We start from the raw sequence: 5,000 nt of genomic DNA on the forward strand, positions 1-5,000 counted from the left end.
CTTCTATGCTTTCCATACACCACATTTGTTCCAAGAGAAATCCAAACATCACATATTCAGACATTCGGCACCTTGATTTGTATCGGTTCCCTTTTGAATCCATTTTGAATCTTCCAGTGGTCTAAAACCACAAAGCTTGTACGCTTGTTGCAATGCCCAATGTTTTCTTCTGTTTCTTCCATTAACACTAGAAGCGCCGCGCCTCATTTACATACTTATACCTAGAAGCGCGGAGGGCCGGTCATCTGACCGATTTCACCACCTCCTACTAGCGCCGTGTTGTTTTCACCTACTTAAAGCGCGCCTCGGGCGGTCAAAAGACCGCTGAGTCTTTACACAGGGGAGCTGGTACTGACACATAATTAACGCTAGATGGCGTTTTGCACAAAAGGAAGAATGAGCCGCCCAAACAAAATATTCGTAATGGTGACATTTGCACGTAACGTCAATATGTTAACAAATTAATGTGACTAAACCTTTTAGAATCAGTGCCTTGTGACCTTGTTCTCAGTAGCTTTCCCATTGTCAGTTTTGTTTAGTTTCATATTGCATTTCCTGGTTTGTGCGAAAACGTAAATGCAAAATATAGTTTCAGTTTTGTTGCTTGGTTAGTGTAATAGTTTGCTTATTTGTCTGTGTGTTATTCTGTTGGCATATATGTCACTATATTATCATGTACGTTCGCCACACCACTAACCCGCACCCCCACTGTGAAGCGTTCACGTCTTTTGTCTTGCTAATGAAACAGACTGCGCTGCAGCCTTCCACCCCCACATCCACAAAAAGCTTGTTCGATACTCAGAGTAGCAAAGTGAAGCCCGTAGACCGAGCTAAAGCAAGTTTGTTTGTATACTCAATGTTACGCCATTTCAAGTTTTAATGTCTAAAAGTTGTGTATGTTAGTGAATTGTAGGCTATGGTGAACATAACAATCTACAAATAAATGTCTAAAATGTTTTGTGTTAGACAAAGAACAAAAAGCATAAATAGGCAAAATAATTACAAAAATATCATTATAAAAGGTAGGCTATGTACCTTTGCGTAACAAAACGCAAAATTATTAAAATGATACAGATGGCTTCACGAATATAGTTGCCTCTGTCCTCTCTAATGTTCACTTTTTTATCTCGCCGTATTGTGTTGCTGTTTCAAATGAGGTGTTTGATCGGTGAATAGCCGATGTGTGATCCCACGTCCTAACGACCGTGTTATCACCGAGCGTTATATTGCATAAGTTTCGTTCCCCACCTCAAATTAAGTTCCATTTATGTAGTGAATTGTGAACTTGAGAATAAACCTCCGCCGCTGTGGTAATGTTCATGCACTGTTTGAACAATATTTATTAATTACAGCCAGGTTTTGGAGGTTGTAGAACACAGCTACAGGCCAACAACGGGTGCATCCCGTCTCTCTTTAGCGTATATTGCATAAGTTTCGTTCACCACCTCAAATTAAGTTCCATTTATGTAGTGAATTGTGAACTTGAGAATAAACCTCCACCGCTGTGGGTAATGTTCATGCACTGTTTGAACAATATTTATTAATTACAGCCAGGTTTTGGAGGTTGTAGAACACAGCTACAGGCCAACAACGGGTGCATCCCGTCTCTCTTTAGCGTATATTGCATAAGTTTCGTTCACCACCTCAAATTAAGTTCCATTTATGTAGTGAATTGTGAACTTGAGAATAAACCTCCACCGCTGTGGTTAATGTTCATGCACTGTTTGAACAATATTTATTAATTACAGCCAGGTTTTGGAGGTTGTAGAACACAGCTACAGGCCAACAACGGGTGCATCCCGTCTCTCTTTAGCGTATATTGCATAAGTTTCGTTCACCACCTCAAATTAAGTTCCATTTATGTAGTGAATTGTGAACTTGAGAATAAACCTCCACCGCTGTGGTTAATGTTCATGCACTGTTTGAACAATATTTATTAATTACAGCCAGGTTTTGGAGGTTGTAGAACACAGCTACAGGCCAACAACGGGTGCATCCCGTCTCTCTTTAGCGTATATTGCATAAGTTTCGTTCACCACCTCAAATTAAGTTCCATTTATGTAGTGAATTGTGAACTTGAGAATAAACCTCCACCGCTGTGGTTAATGTTCATGCACTGTTTGAACAATATTTATTAATTACAGCCAGGTTTTGGAGGTTGTAGAACACAGCTACAGGCCAACAACGGGTGCATCCCGTCTCTCTTTAGCGTATATTGCATAAGTTTCGTTCCCCACCTCAAATTAAGTTACATTTATGTAATGAATTGTGAACTTGAGAATAAACCTCCACCGCTGTGGTTAATGTTCATGCAGTGTTTGAACAATATTTATTAATTACAGCCAGGTTTTGGAGGTTGTAGAACACAGCTACAGGCCAACAACGGGTGCATCCCGTCTCTCTTTAGCGTATATTGCATAAGTTTCGTTCACCACCTCAAATTAAGTTCCATTTATGTAGTGAATTGTGAACTTGAGAATAAACCTCCACCGCTGTGGTTAATGTTCATGCACTGTTTGAACAATATTTATTAATTACAGCCAGGTTTTGGAGGTTGTAGAACACAGCTACAGGCCAACAACGGGTGCATCCCGTCTCTCTTTAGCGTATATTGTATAAGTTTCGTTCACCACCTCAAATTAAGTTCCCTTTGTTTTGATTTGTGTGTCAGCTTCACACAACTCAACATTCAAAACACAGCTTAGGTGCAGTCTTTGCACATTTGCCACAGACCAGTCGCTTACATGTCTGGCAGATGTCATACGTTTTGTTCCCTGAACATCTGCCGACTTGGCATTGTTTTCTTTTTGAGGGCGGGCAAGGAGCTTCAGGTAAAATTCGCTTTTGTGCCACTGCCCTAGCCGCTTTCGCCATTTTCTGCTGTGCACACAGCTCCTTTACCAACTCGAGAATAAACCTTCGTCTGCTCAGGTTAACGTTCATGCACTGTTTGAACAATATATGTGCATTTATTGCAGCCAGGTCTAGGAGGTTGTAGAAAACCACGACAGGCCAACGACGGGTGCCTCCCTTCACCGAATACAGTCGTGCCATTTGATCCATAACATCAACGCCACATTTAGTCGTGTTGTAATATGAAACAGTTTCAGGCAGTTTCTTTGCGCCATTATCAATTGAAACTGTCTGATGCATTGAGCTCAGGATGTATACATTTTTTTTAGGTTTTGCCTGGTAAATCGTTAGAGTTATTTTTCCAGCCCGCAACACCTTGGTGGAAAATCTTTCAGACTGTGCCTGTGTACATGGGGGCATCTCACGTCTCATTTTATTCATCGTACCAACAATAGTGGTTTTGTTCGCCAAAAGGGTGTTTGCAAGTGCCAATGAAGTGAAGAAATTGTCAGTCGTTACATTTCTTCCTTTACCCGTGAAAGGCTCCATCAAACGCAACACAATATTTTCAGACAACCGTTGACCAGCCGGCCTGCTTTCATCTTTTCCTAGATAGGGAATGGCGTTCAACATATATTTTGTTTCAACATCAGCGGCCACCCAGAACTTAATCCCAAATGTATCGGGTTTATTGGCCATGTACTGAGTGAAACGACAGCGAGCTTTAGTTGGGAACAGTTGCTCATCAACAGTTATGTTCTCACCGGGCGTGTAAGAAGCAATACTGTTTTTCACAAATTTATCAAATATCTCCGAGATCATAGCAAATTTATCAGTCGCAAGGTGGGCAGCCCTTGTGCTCTTGTCATCAAAGCGCAGATAGCGCATGATATCTCTGAATGTCTGTCTAGACATTGTCTCTTTGAAAATGGGATTTCCTAAGTCAGCAGACCAGTATTCATCAAGTTTCATGCTTTTACCGGCTGTTATACCTCTCAAATAAACGAGACCCACAAATGCTTTCAATTCGTCAGCTGTTAGTTTGAACTGAGCATTATTTCGTTCAGCCTCTGCCTCTGTATTTCAGAATTGCGAATAGGCAAAGCAAGACGCTCTCACGGTTTGAAAACCATTGATATAAACTTATATATAGTATATATTAAATAATATTAATAAATAAAGTATATATTTTAAGACTTTGGAAAGTGAAACACTTTCACTTTCGTTCAACGGACGAATTCCGTTTTGTCTTTACACAATAATCAGTTTGAACTTTGTGAATAATTTAGTTTTGAAAACTATTGATCTTTATTTAGTTATACTAAATATTAAATGACATACGAATCTTTGCGACACCCGCTGGCAGAAAAGAGAATCACAGTCTTGAAGTTTAGGCGACGACGACAATATTACAGAGATACGAGCGAAGTCGATTGAAACTAGCATGTGCAGGGTTTCTTTTAACAATGTAAAAATACTAGTTTATTAAAAGGACAATTCTGGGAAAAGTCATGAAAGGAGGGTTCTGAAATTGGATCCAGTGCAAAGATATTATTTTTTTTTGTGCTGCTGCGGTCAAGTGACCGGTGCTCGGCGCTTCTAGGTATAATTAGGTCGACCAGAGGCGGCGCTTCTAGTAGACGTCACAGCGGTCAAATGACCGGAGCTTTGGCGCTTCTAGTGTTAAACCTGCATGTTAGCTACGCCAAGACCTTTTTGAGTAGTGCTGTGGTGTTTGATTAAGGTTTAGGGGGTGCTGGCAAACATTTTTTGTCACCTATCCCCCAGCACTCCGGCATAAGGTGAGATTCCCATACCGGGAGTCGAACCCGGGCCGCCTGGGTGAAAACCAGGAATCCTGACCGCTAGACCATATGGGAAGCTGCAAGTACATTCTCTGTCATAGTGCCTGGAAAGTGGCATGAAGGCACCAATGCCCAATGCCGCACAGACGTGGGAATCAGAGGGTAGGTTGCAAGACACCTTCAAAACCTGAGAGAGATGGAGTGGATTGGATGGGGCTTTCACTCAAGTGCACCCTTTAGTAGAGCACTGCTATCATCGATTGCATTTCACAAAAGCTGCGATAAAGAGGTAAAGCGCACTGCGTTGCGAGTACTAAGCAAAATCTTCGAGCCAGCCAGGAG

The 5,000-nt window shown here is 41.4% G+C and overlaps 2 non-coding genes across 2 annotated transcripts in view; both read right to left on the minus strand.

Moving 5' to 3' along the window:
• Positions 1–4,661: 4,661 nt before the first annotated feature.
• On the minus strand, positions 4,662–4,733 carry trnae-uuc (transfer RNA glutamic acid (anticodon UUC)). Its single transcript has one exon. It is a non-coding gene; the product is annotated as a tRNA-Glu (tRNA).
• Positions 4,734–4,985: 252 nt separating this feature from the next.
• trnar-acg (transfer RNA arginine (anticodon ACG)) overlaps positions 4,986–5,000 on the minus strand; it is a 73-nt gene continuing 58 nt past the window's right edge. Inside the window, exon 1 of the tRNA in view lies at positions 4,986–5,000. This exon is cut by the window's right edge and continues 58 nt beyond it. This is a non-coding gene — a tRNA (tRNA-Arg).

This window comes from Brachyhypopomus gauderio, chromosome 9 (assembly GCF_052324685.1).
Source record: "Brachyhypopomus gauderio isolate BG-103 chromosome 9, BGAUD_0.2, whole genome shotgun sequence".
Lineage (NCBI taxonomy): Eukaryota > Metazoa > Chordata > Actinopteri > Gymnotiformes > Hypopomidae > Brachyhypopomus > Brachyhypopomus gauderio.